Genomic DNA, 14,298 nt, shown 5'->3' with positions numbered 1-14,298 from the left:
AATCCCATAGAAAATTTGTGGGCAGAACTGAAAAAGCGTGTGCGAGGAAGGAGGCCTACAAACCTGACTTGGTTTCACCAGCTTATTGTGGGAAGCTTGTGGAAGGCTACCCAAAACGTTTGACCCAAGTTATACAATTTAAGGCAATGCTAGCAAATACTAATTGAGTGTATGTAAACTTCTGACCCACTGGGAATGTGATGAAAGAAATAAAGCTGAAATAAATCATTCTCTACTATTATTCTGACATTTCACATTCTTAAAATAAAGTGGTGATCCTAACTGACCTAAGACAGATCATTTTTACTACGATTAAATGTCAGGAATTGTGAAACTGAGTTAAAATATATTTGGCTAAGGTGTATGTAAACTTCCGACTTCAACTGTATAGTTGGTTCACATGAATTATATCTACTTTGTATTTTTTTTATAAGTAAGGCTCTGTGCGAATATCCACACCAGCATATCACTTCAAATGAAACAATTTTTTGGGGATGCATTCTAAATGGTGTGCTAGTATGGATATTGCTATTCACACCCCTTGACTTTTTCCACATTTTGTTACGTTACAGCCTTATTCTAACATTGATTAAACAAAAAGTTTTATCAATCTACACCCAATACCTCGTACAAATTATTTTTATTTTTTTGAATTTTTCGCACATTTATTAAACATAAAAAATCGATATACCTTATTTACATAAGTATTCAGACCCTTTGCTATGAGACTCGAAATTTAGCTCAGGTGCATCCTGTTTCCATTGATCATCCTTGAAATGTTTCTACAACTTGATTGGAGTCCACCTGTGGTAAATTCAATTGACTGGACATGATTTGGAAAGGCACACACCTGTCTATATAAGGTCCCACAGTTGACAGTGCATGTCTGAGCAAAAACCAAGCCATGAGGTCGAAGGAATTGTCCGCAGAGCTCCGAGACAGGATTGTGTCGAGGAACAGGTCTGGGGAAACGTACCAAAACATTTCTGCAGCATTGAAGGTCCCCAAGAACATAGTGGCCTCCATCATTCATGAATGGAATAAGTTTGGAACTGCCAACGCTCTTCCTAGAGCTGGCTGCCCGGCCAAACTGAGCAATAGGGTTCCTCTGTGGAGAAGGGGGAACCTTCCACAAGGACAACTATCTCTTCAGCACTCCACCAATCAGGCCTTTATGGTAGAGTTGCCAGATGGAAGCCACTCCTCAGTAAAAGGCACATGACAGCCTGGTTGGAGTTTGCCAAAAGGCACCTAAAGAGTCTCAGACCATGAGAAACAAGATTCTCTGGTCTGATGAAACCAAGATTGAATTATTTGGCCTGAATGCCAAGCGTCACATCTGGAGCAAACCTGGCACCATCCCTGCGGTGAAGTGTGCTCGTGGCAGCATCATGCTTTGGGGATTTTTTGCAGCTGCAGGGACTGGGAGACTAGTCAGGATCGAAGGAAAGATGAATGGAGCAAAGTACAGAGAGAGATCCTTGATGAAAACATGCTCCAGAGAGCTCAAGACCTCAGACTGGGTCAAAGGTTCATCTTCCAACAGGACAACGACCCTAAGCACATAGCCAAGACATAGCAACGACTCTAAGCACATAGCCAGGAGTGGCTTCGGGACAAGTCTCTGAATATTCTTGAGTGCCCCAGCCATTGCCCCGACTTGAGCCCGATCGAACATCTCTGGAAATAACTGAAAATAGCTGTGCAGCGATGCTCCCCATCCAACCTGACAGAGCTTGAGAGGATCTGCAGAGAAGAATTGGATAAACTCCCAAAATACAGGTGTGCCTGTAGCTTGTAACGTCATACCCAAGAAGAGTTGAGGCTGAAATCACTGCCAAAGGTGCTTCAACAAAGTACAGAGTAAAGGGTCTGAATACTTATGTAAATGTGATATTTCCGTTCGAAATTTTTATGAATTTGCTAACATTTCAGAAAAACTGTTTTTGCTTTGTCATTATGGTGTATTGTGTGTAGCTGGATGAGGGGGAAAAAAAACAATTTAATACATTTTAGAATAAGGCTGTAACAAAATGTGGAAAAAGTCAAGTGGTCTGAATACTTTCTGTGTTGGTATACACTTGTTTATCTGACTACATCCAGACAGTTCAACAATGCTAGCAAGCAATATAAGGTAATTCCTTTGTAAGTCCTGCTTCCACCTAGAACGCAGTGCAACTCTGTTCTCTTCATGTTGGCTACTGTATGTCTTGTATGTCATTCTTCTGTGTCTCCTTTCCACCCAGAACACAGTGAAGGACAACTCTCTCCTCTTCATGCAGAACGTTCTGAAGGTGTACCTGGAGAACGGGCAGACCAAGTCGTTCCGGTTCGACTGCAGCACATCCATCAAGGTGTGTGTGACACTTTGTGGAGGGGGTTGGAGTGGGAGGAAATTAATGGAATATGGCGTGGGGACTCAACCTTGACTTGAAATGCAAATTGCCTTCTAACCATCTTACCTACACTGGGGCAGAAAACGAGTATACAAATAAAAAAATGTATAATTTGGTATTAGGACATTGAAATTGACCTTTGGTTATGGTGTGATAGGATGTTATCATGACCCTACAAGAGAAGCTGTCCATCAAGTGCATCGAGCACTTCTCCCTGATGCTGGAACAGCGGACAGAGGGATCGGGCAGCAAGCTGCTACTGTTGCATGAACAGGAGATGCTAACTCAGGTAGGAATTACTGTAGGCATGCTAACGCTAAGTCATTGGTTTGACCTTTACTTATCCAGGAAGTCCCATTGAGGTCAAGCGACCTCTTATGTAAGGTATACCTGGCCAAGAGGGCAATTAATGACAGAGATCAATCAATGACTCAATCAACCAATCAATTTATAAAGCCCTTTTTACGAGTGCTTTGCAGTATACACTTATGCATTTCATCTAACAAGAAGCAAATGGAGCTTCTGCTTTCTGCCATAAGTCCTAATAGTTTTAAAAAGAGCGGAAGAAAGAGAATCAAAAATGTAACTGAACTAGACACCACTAGCCCATATCAGGAGGATAGGTCTCAGTAGCTCATAGCTACAGGTCCAGGTTATCAACGTCCCAGAGAGAATAGAGAGAATGAAAGTCATTCATCTGTTGCTAGCCCAGAGTCACCCTAGTGATCCCATTCTGCTTCCTAACCGCACTCCCACCTCGGCCTCTTCACTTAGTAGCCTAAGATAAGAGGCAATTCTATTCCAGCACTACGCCACAATCACACTCCAAGCTTCTAGCTGAGACAGACAAAGTACACATCCCAAATGGCACCCTATTCCCTTTTATAGGTCACTACTTTTTGACCAGGGCCCATAGAGCGTCCCATAGAGCGCTGGTCAAAAGTAGTGCACTAGGGAATAGGGTGCCATTTGAGACGCAAACACTTCCTGCTCAGTATTCATAGAGCGACTCAAGAACACAGCATGATTTATCAAGTCCGGCACAGCAGGGCGCCTCTGCTTTCAATGTTTTAATGAAAGTGTACTGCGATCATAGTGAGGATACTTTTAATATGCATCACCATCATCCTGCATAGACAGCCCTGTGATGGTAAGCAATAATGGGAATAACTGACGAATAACAAATTATTATTCTTTTCAAGGATGAAAAGACTTATGTAATAGGTTTTGTTATGATTCTTGTAAGGGGCTGAAATCTGTAAGCTCAATGCTCAAGACGTTACTCTTAGAAAAAAAAAGGCGCTGTCTACGTAGAACTTAAAAGGGTTCTACCTGGAACCAAAAAGGGTTTTCCTATGGGGCCAGCCGAAGCATCCTTTTGGAACCCTTTTTTTCTAAGAGTGTACCTGCGAAGGAAATAGGGAACGAGGGCAAACTACTGACCAGTGTAGCACTTACAATATATCTCCCTCTGCGTGTCTTAATGAATTCCTGTCCCTTGACAGAGGCCAAGAACCTGTCCAATGGATGTAAATTTGCATGACTTGTATTTGCAACAATGACTCACCCTGTCCTTAGCACTGGCCTTACCATCCCATTATGTCCTCGGGAATGAATTTACCTGGCCATTTTATGAAGTTTGACCTAGCACCTTGAGGGATCTTGCGTATGATTTTTTTAGTTTTTATGTGTCTATCTCTTTCACATCAGTATACATTTACAGTGCGGTAAAACATTTAAATATTTTCTCTGTAACGCTTTCTCAACTCCTCCCCCTCCTTTCTCACATCCTCTCCTCCTCTTTTTTGTTTCAGGTGACACAGAGGCCGGGGTCTGATAAGATGAAATGTTTCTTCAGAATCAGCTTTGTCCCCAAGGACCCGGTGGATCTGCTCAGACGGGATGCCGTGGCGTTTGAATACCTCTACGTTCAGGTGAGAGCACCACAGGAGACCTGGTCCAATCATAGTGGAGCATAACACAAGACTGTGTTCTCAGGTGAACTTGTCAAACAAGCATTGAGACTTTAGCTTGTAAATAATGGCCTTTTGATCCATTTTCTGTACATGCATATCAAGTTCAAGGTTCCCATCCAAAATTGGTTGGTTGTCCAAGGTTTTAGGCTCATTCAGAACTTCATAATATTTTCTGTTCTCTTGGGATTGATTATTCAAAGCAATATTGCTTCTATGTTACTGACAACAATGCCGGTTTCTAGCTTGTCCTTCCTCAACTTGTAAATAGAACAAAATGCATCTATTTTGAATGGATTTGAGTCCACTGGTTCTAACTGTCCCTCCTGGTCTTCCGTAGAGCTGTAACGATGTGGTTCTGGAGCGCTTTGGCTCGGAGCTGAAGTACGACGCCGCACTCCGATTGGCCGCTCTGCAGATGTACGTCCTCACTATGACGACCAGGCAGACGCAGAAGGTCTCGCTCAAATACATCCAGTAAGTTCAGCTCCTTACTGTTATTTTTTTATTTGACCTTTATTTAACTAGGCAAGTCAGTTAAGAACAAATTCTTATTTTCAATGACGGCCTAGGAACAGTGGGTTAACTGCCTTGTTCAGGGGCAGAACGACAGATTTTTACCTCGATCTTGCAACCTTTCAGTTACTAGTCCAACGCTCTAACGATTAGTGTTCACTAGGTGAACACTAATTTGCATTATTTCCACGCCCTTGAATATCAAATGCCTTCTTAATTTCCAGGAAGGAGTGGGGTCTGGCCCTTTTCATCCCACCAGCAGTGATGACCAGCATGAAGGAGAAGAACATCAAGAAAGCACTGACGCACATCCTCAAAACCAATCAGAACCTAGTGCCTCCAGGAAAAAAGGTACAGTACGGATTCTGTCGTCGCATCTCTCTCTCTCTCTTTCTCTCTCTCGTGTGCTTAGCAGAGCTGCCCTCTAGAGGAGTGTAGCTGTCTGTCTGTCTGTTTGCTTTCTTTTTTTTTCTTCATCGTCAATGATGATGTCAGTTGTGTATTTGAGACAGAGATACAGTCAAACCTATAAACAGTTAGTGTATTTTTGTTAACCCCAAGATATTTTCCTCTGGCTTTTTTCCCCTGCAGTTGACTGTGTTGCAGGCAAAGGTGCACTACTTGAAGTATCTCAGTGACCTGAGGTTGTATGGAGGGAGAGTGTTCAAGTCCATACTTTTGGTAAGGCCACTAGTTGTAGCTTTCCCTATTTCAGTAATTTGTCAAATAGAAAAACAATCCGTATCCCTGTAGATATTGTTCCAAATCCATATCCTGCCTTCTCTATTTTACACACTCTCTCTCACACACACACATACACATACACACCCCTATTCAACCCCAACACACACACACATACACACCCCTATTCAACCCCAACACACACATACACACCCCTCTTCAACCCCAACACACACACACACATACACACACCCTCACCCCCAACACACACCCTCACAGCAAGGGGAGAAGCAGACAGAGGTGACCTTGCTAGTGGGGCCCAGGTACGGCATCAGTCACGTGATCAACACCAAGACCAACCTGATGGCCCTGCTGGCAGACTTCAGCCACGTGAACCGCATCGAGATCCTCACAGAGGATGATATCAACGTCCGCGTGGAGCTACACGTCATGGATGTCAGGGTAAGGAGTGGGGCCTGAGGTGTCGAGTTGACACAGTTAAGTGAGTGGCTTGAGGCTTGGACGGCAGGTAGACTAGCAGTTAAGCGCATTGGACCGGTAACCGAAAGGTCGCTCGTTCAAATCCTGAACCGGCAAGGTGGGAAAATCTGCCGTTCTGCCCTTGAGCAAGGTAGTTAACGCCCAACAACAACTGGGCGCCGATGACGTCGATTAAGGCAGCCCCCCAAACCTCTCTGATTCAAGGGGGTTGGGTTAAATACGGAAATAAACATTTTGGTTGAAATCATATTAGTTGCGTAACTGACTAGGTATCCCCTTTCCCTAACAATCTACAGATACCCATAAGGCATCATGCCCTGGTCAATATTAGCTGGCTAATAAGTAGAAAAACAGTTTGTACATAAATGCTATTCTTGCAAGACCACATACTTGTGTTCTGTAATGTTTTTTATTTCTTCATGTTTGATCTGAAGCCCATCACGTTGATAATGGAGTCTAGTGATGCCATGAACCTGGCGTGTCTGACAGCAGGGTACTATCGACTCCTAGTGGACTCTAGGAGATCTATCTTCAACATGGCCCACTGCAACAGCATTGCTGAAGAAATGGGTTGGTCAACCTAGTACTATGCGGTGTGTGTGTGTGTGCGTGTGTGCGCTTCTGTATAAATGTCTATTATTATCAAAATTTCGTCAAATTGTTGATGTGAGTTCTTCTATTAAACAACAGATCAGGACAATCTTCTGGAGTGGCCGTACAGCACTTCGTTAGGCAACTGTGAGGACCCCAATGCTGCTGGCCAGGACGAGCGTTACAGCAGTGACATGGACTTCTCTAACAATGGAGGGAGAGAGAACAACATCTCTCCCTACGTCCCCGAGCCCCAACACCATACCCTAACCCTGCAGCAGAACGAGAGGCCATCGGAGGGGTGGAGGAGTCCCCAGCCCCCACCTCTCCCCCCCGCCAGAAACAAACCCCAAGACTCCCCCCGGAGCGCCAAGGTCTCCTTCATCTTCGGAGACCCCCCTTTGAACACTGTGAACCCCAAGAACTTAGGCTACGAGCGCCTGATGGATGAGAGTCCCGAGGTGCCCGAGAACAGGCCCATAGCCTACTTGCACAACGTCAACAACACAGGGGACTTCAGGACCCAAGTGCCCGTGCCCTTCCAGTTCGCCGACGGCAGTTCGCATGTGGTCTACAGCAACATCGGTGAGGAGCTGGTGGAGGAACCGCTGCTAAGGGACCTTTGTTATGCAGACACCACGGACGACGCCGAGGATGAGGACGACGCCAGCTGTGAGGAAGACTCTACCGGGGGGGGGAGGGGGGGAGGATGGCGGCAAAGGTGGAGGGGGCGGCACGATGGCGGCAAGCAAAGCCACGTTCCTCACCCTCTCAGGCTCCAGCGATGACATCATCGACCTGACCTCACTTCCTCCCCCCGAGGGGGGCGATGACGACGATGATGATACTGACGGCGTCCTCCATTCGCTAAATCTCGCCATTGCCGCCCCGCCCCCGGGGTTCAGAGACAGTTCTGATGAGGAGAGCCCCGAGGGTCGCCCTTTGGCCACTGCCGACAACGATGACATGCCCGTGTCGCTGATCGACGCTGTCCCCACGGGGTCGCATGGCGAGGGGAGCGGCGGGGAAAGGAGGCTGGAGGATGCCATGGTGACAACCCTGCAGGCACTGGAAGCCCTGACCGTGTCCGAGGAGAGGCCACACCCACCACGCCCACAGCGACCACAGCCCAACAGTAACCCAGGTCTTTAATACTACCATCATTATGCCAACATCACTTATAGTTTACAGCTTACAGCTGTTGTGCATATAGTGTCATGGCCTAGTTTTGGTTTTTCATTGCTCACTGTTGTGCTTTGTGATCAGACCTAGCTCAAATTAGGATGTCTTCAAACTATATGTTGAACTTTGTTTAAAGTGATATAATATAATTATATTACTTTTATGTAAATAAGGTTGAAAGAAGCTCAAATTATATTTTTTTCTTCTCTCTGGCTCACATAGGTGTGCATATGTCTCGAGCTTTCAGTCCTGAGTCTTCCTCTGACTCGGGCAACGAGACCAACTCCTCAGAGATGACCGAGACCATGGAGCAGGCCGCTGCCCACAAACTCATCCACGAGAACCACAGGCGCCTCCTTATCGCCACCTCCGAGGGCTACCAGCCTCTGACGGAGGAAAAGACAGACTTCCCCGTCTCGCCCCAGAGTGGCCACCCAAAAGAAAGCCCACAGCCCCTCCCACCATCGAGACAGCGGGCCGCCGTCGTCCGCCACGCTCCCTAAACAGACCCTCCATCCAGATGACATAGAGCTGGATCCAGAAACCACCGATTCTCTGACTAACCTCTCTTCCGGCTTCAGCAAGCGACCCAACTCCATGGTTGTTGGAGGGAAACGGCTAAAAAAGTTGGCCGACACCAACGGGAAGTTCAACACGTTCAGTACCAGAGACGGCCACAGGGGGAGCCAGCTGGATGTGGAGCGTACCTCGTTCTGCGAGAGGTTGCAGAGAAGGCCGCCTCTTCCTCTACCAGAGAATTCCATCTCCATCATGGCGGAGAACCTAGCGGTGAACAGCCTGGCGAGGAGTCACCGCAGGCTGCCGTGCCCCCCTCCCCCACACCCTGAACAGACAGAGCCTGAGGAGGAACTTGGGGAGGCTGCAGGGGGGGACACTGGGGCGATGGGAGGCCAGGAGGAAGAGTACCTGGGGGGAGTGGCAGGTATTTTCCCCTCCTCCCCTACCAAGAAGCCCCGGGACCCCCCCCGGTGGGCAGGGAGATGCCCCAGGGGAGCAGCTGCAGCAAGTGAGGCAAGGAGTTGCCCGGCTGTGTGAATACCACCTAGCCAAACGGATCTCGTCCCTCCAGAATGAGGCCCACAACTCCCTGCAAGGCTCCCAGTGCTCATCGCTGGACGCGGGCTGCAGCACGGGGAGCAGCGCCTGTGGCACCCCAACGGATTCGCCCCTCTGTGCCCCTGACGGCAACCACCATCCTCTCTCTGAATCTTCCACGTCCCTCAGGGTTTTCACCTATGAGGACAAGGCTCCCCACGGCACCCCGGGCCAGATCCCTGGGGGCAGGGACCTCCACCCCCAAGCAGACACCACACTCCTGCGGAAGATGCTGCCCAACATACACCCTCCTGGGTCAGACACCAGCAGAGAGGGTTCCCTCCGGTCGGCCAAGATGAAAGAAACCACAGGTAGTATAGCTAGAAGGAGTAACCTTCAAAATGATCTGCATGCCAAGACAGCCTGTGTAAGGGGTGCTAACCCCAAGGAGGGGAATGAGTCCTATAGGCAGCTCATTAACTACCTGACAGTGAGCCAGATGCACCAGGGAGGCAGGTTGCACAGTGCAGGCTTGGGAGGGGGAGTCAGGAAGGACACTAGGAGATATATTACCAGTAATCCCCAACTGATAGAGATGGTTAGGAGTAAAGGGAACACCATTCACCGCTATCCCTGCATGCCCTCCTCGTCCTCCTCACCCTTCCTCAGCCAGAGTCTAGTGAACCCCAATGCAGCCACCTCACGGGGTGACAAAGGCTCCCGACCGTATCACTCCGCGACGCTGCCCACTAAATTGAAGAGCAATCCTGACTTGCATGCTCAGAGACCCGCTGACAGTCTTGAAGTAAGGCCCAGTGGCACAGAGAGGAGGAGCTCCTTTTCGGGCCTTGAGAGTGAGTTAGAGAGGGGCGCCATTGACCCTGAGGTCGAGCGGTTCCTGTCCCTGAGGGACAGCATCCATGGAGGGGGTGGGGGTATGGTCCACAGGCCCCCCTCCAGAGCGCGGAGTGTGATGTCCCAAAGCGGTGCCAGCATCTGTGGCCCAGAGGACTGGCTCAGGTCTGACTGCAGGACAAAGCATACCGTCCGACAGGCTCTTAACGATTCTCTCTGTTTCTCTACTGCCCCTAGTGTAGCTCGCACAGAGCAGCTGGGGACGTCACTGGGAGCGGAAGCAGGAGATCACCCATCAGCTTTCACTAAGCAGGCCAGAGCCTGTGCCACGGCTCCACCCCTTCCTCCTCCTCCTCCACCACCTCCACCACCTCCTCTACCAGCCAACATGAGCACCCACAACTCCACTGTGCCAAAGAAAGAGTCCACCGTCACATACAGACAAAACCACATCCAGTCAGTCACAGCCAGCCTCCACCACCAGTGCGAGCCCAATATGAACAGCCTCCAGCGGGGCAGGGACTCCAGTATGAACAGCCTCCACCTGGGCAGGGAGCCCAGCACCAACAGCCTCCACCTGGGCAGGGAGCCCAACACCAACAGCCTGCAGCGGGGCAGGGAGCTCAGGCGGAGCACCAGTAATGTAACTGCGGGCTCCGGGAGTGTGGAGGTGCTCTTTGACAAAGGCAGAACCAAGTGCCAGCAGCAGCAAGGACCAGTTGACCCCAAACTACAAAGGAGACCGACAAGGAAGAGGCTGTCGAAGAGCTACTCGCAGGGCTCGGTAGCGTCCACCTGCTGGTCGGCTGGGGGCAGAGACAGCCGGAGGGCCTCAGTGATGTTCCCCCTGCTTAAGGACACCAAGCACATGAAGGGCTCGCAGAAGCTGGACTCGGGCAGCCCCTGGAGGTGCCACGGTCCCTTCAGCTACTGCTTCTTCAAGAGGAAGAGCCAGGCGGAGGAGGATGAGGTAGAGGGGGGCGAGAGGGATGAGAGGGACGAGAGGGGCGAGAGGTCCAGGCGCTGCCGTGGCGGGGAAATGGAGGAAGCAGTGTCTATCTATGGCCCGGCCACGGATGCAGCAGGCGACCAGCTCTACAGCGAGGTCCTGACCAACATGAGCTTCAGCGACCGGCTGTCGCGCATCAACACGCTCAAAGACCGCATGTAACGTTTTTCCCTGTTGGCTTCTCGGACGTACACCGCGACGCCAGCGAGCTCATCGCCCTAGTGCGCTCAAGCGTAGGAAGGGGGGGACCGCAGCGGCCAGGTGCCACAGATCACAGCAGACCTGTCCCAATACAAGCAGCTGCTATCCCATCGAGTCTAAAGAGCTGGGGAGGGCATGTCGCAGGATGGCCAGGCCCACGGCAGCCCAGAGGAGATGCTGCTGGCCATCACCTGCAGTTTCCAGGTGCTGTGCTGCCTGTCTGAGGCCTGCATGTGCCTGGTGAGGGGCCTGGGGGCATCAGCCGCCCAACAGCAGAGGGAGGTGGTGGCCAAGGTGGACGAGCTGGTCATGAACTACATCTGCCTGCTGCGCGCAGCCGAGGCGGCGTCCATCGGAGCGCCCAGCGACCACAGCGTCAATGCCCTGGTCCGCCACTCCAGCACCATGTCAGCCATCGCTAACGCACTCACCCGCTCCCTCAAAACGCTGCTTAGCAAGTAGTAGGACGCCCAGCCGGCGGCACCCTCTTTTAGTGTTATGTACATTAAAGCCATGTCCAGACCTTTGTAATAAGAACTGATGTTATTATAGACACCCTTCTTCCTGTGTACAATTTATTTTCCATGTAAATAATGTACATACAGTACATATGATACACTATATGAATATATAAATTACTAAAGACATTTTGAGAGGTCATTGGGAAGACATGTACTCTTTAATGTGATATTGACGATGCAGTTATAGGTTGCAATGTGGAGAGGATTGATGTACCGTAGCACTGAAATTGCACTGCATTTAACACTCCTTAGTGTAATTTCTAAATTATTTTAACATGTTTTTTAAAACAAATACAGAGGGCATAAAATTATAATGAAAAGACATGAAATATGTCAGCAAGTATCTTATTAAAGCGCTTTAAGTCGATCAGGCAGTGTGTAATGTTTAATCATTTTTTTAAAGTTCTTTCATTGTATGCGTTTAATATGATCCTCTCTGGACTCAATGGTGTCCTTCAACATCTACAGTTGGAAGTGGGAAGTTTACATACACTTAGGTTTGGAGTCATTAAAACCTCGTTTTTCAACCACTCCACAAATTTCTTGTTAACAAACTATCGTTTGGCAAGCGGTTAGGACATCTACTTCGTGCATGACACAAGTAAATTTTCCAACAATTGTTTCCCGACAGATTATTGTATCACAATTCCAGTGGTCAGAAGTTTACATACACTAAGTTGACTGTGCCTTTAAACAGCTTGGAAAAATTCCAGAAAATGACATCATGGCTTTAGAAGCTTCTGATAGGCGAATTGACATCATTTGAGTCAATTGGAGGTGTACTTGTGGATGTATTTCAAGGCCTACCTTCAACTCAGTGCCTCTTTGCTTGAACATCATGGGAAAATTGAAAAGAAATCAGCCAAGACCTCAGAAAATGTCTGGTTCATCGTTGGGAGCAATTTCCAAACACCTGAAGGTACCATGTTCATCTGTACAAACAATAGTCTGCAAGTATAAACACCATGGGACCATGCAGCCACCATACCGCTCAGGAAGGAGACGTGTCTGTCTCCTAGAGATGAACGTACTTTGGTGCGAAAAGTGCAAATTAATCCCAAAACAACAGCAAAAGACCTTGTGAAGATGCTGGAGGAAACAGGTACAAAAGTATCTACATCCACAGTAAAACGAGTCCTATATCGACATAACCTGAAAGGCCGCTCAGCAAGGAAGAAGCCACTGCTCCAAAACCGCCATAAAAAAGCCAGACTACGGTTTGCAACTGCACATGGGGACAAAGATTGTACTTTTTGGAGAAATGTCCTCTGGTCTGATGAAACAAAAATAGAACTGTTTGGCCATAATGACCATCGTTATGCTTGGAGGAAAAAGGGGGAGGCTTGCAAGCCGAAGAATACCATCCCAACCGTGAAGCACGGGGTGGCAGCATCATGTTGTGGGGTTGCTTTGCTGCAGGAGGGACTGGTGCACTCACAAAATAGATGACATCATGAGGAGCGAAAATTATGTGGATATATTGAAGCAACATCTAAACACATCAGTCAGGAAGTTAAAGCTGGGTCGCAAATGGGTCTCGCAAATGGACAATGACCCCAAGCATACTTCCAAAGTTGTGGCAAAATGGCTTAAGGACAAAGTCCTGTCCTCAATCCTATAAAAAAAAATGGTTGGCTGAACTGAAAAAGTGTGTGCGAGCAAGGAGGCCTACAAACCTGATTCAGTTACACCGGCTCTGTCAGGAGGAATGGGCCAGAATTCACCCAACTTATTGTGGGAAACTTGTGGAAGGCTACCCAAAACGTTTGACCCAAGTTAAAGGCAATGCTACCAAATACTAATGGAGTGTTTGTAAACTTCTGAGCCACTGGGAATGTGATGAAAGTAATAAAAGCTGAAAGAAATTATTCTCTCTACTATTATACTGACATTTCACATTCTTAAAATAAAGTGATCATTTTTACTAGGATTAAATGTCAGGAATTGTGAAATAATGAGTTTAAATGTATGTAAACTTCCGACTTCAACTGTATGTATCAGATTACATTTTATTTCTCCGACCATAAACATAAAAATCCACTCAATATTCTTTCAGCTTCTCTGGACCCATTAAAATGTTTTACATATCTGAGGGTCATGGTGTGTTTTCACTTGCTCTTTAATTTGCTCCACTAACATCTTGTAGAAGAACTCCATTCAGTAAAAGAAATATTAACTTGTGCATCGTCTCTTTTTTCTACACCCTAGGCCTAGTAGCTTTCTCTATCTACAAAAAAAAGCTAATGCCATTTTGAACATGAAAATGTTTAATTCCAAATTACGGGCTTATTTATTTGGACATTAAAACCATCTATTAATTTCAAGTAACAGGACGACCTTCTTTCCTAGCGTGATGCTTCTCATGTGAGCGATGTAAGAGGGGGTGGTATCACCAAGCGGTTTGACAAATGTTTCTGTGTGTGGATAAAAGAAGCACTTGAGGTATCAATCTCAGAGTTAAGTCAAATTAAAACACACAGATCCAAAGGCCTTAAAGGGTAAACGGGGGAGACTGTGAGGACATTTTGAAAAACCACAATCTGTAAGAGACCATTCCTTTCTGAATCTCTGGCCAATGTGCTTTTCAAACCAATAGTGCGTGTAAATATTATGCCTTGATCACACCAATGGTGTCATCATCTGGATATGTGTGGAACAAAAGTTCAACATTCAACTTCTGCTACCATGTCTGTCAAGCTGTCTACGCATACAGTTTGACACATACATTGGAAATGAATGTACTTCTGGTGTACCAAAATGCAATGACGCTGTCCGTGTGATTGAGGTGTTAGTCAGTCATAGTAGGCCTGATGTAT

General features: G+C 47.6%; 1 pseudogene; it reads left to right on the top strand.

Moving 5' to 3' along the window:
- LOC115179262 (FERM and PDZ domain-containing protein 4-like) overlaps positions 1 to 11,849 on the top strand; it is a 49,435-nt pseudogene extending 37,586 nt beyond the window's left edge.
- The last annotated feature ends 2,449 nt before the right edge of the window (positions 11,850 to 14,298 follow it).

The sequence above is a fragment of the Salmo trutta genome, chromosome 39 (assembly GCF_901001165.1).
Source record: "Salmo trutta chromosome 39, fSalTru1.1, whole genome shotgun sequence".
NCBI lineage: Eukaryota > Metazoa > Chordata > Actinopteri > Salmoniformes > Salmonidae > Salmo > Salmo trutta.
Note: the sequence above shows the minus strand (reverse complement) of the source record. Positions and strands in the feature narration are given on the sequence as shown.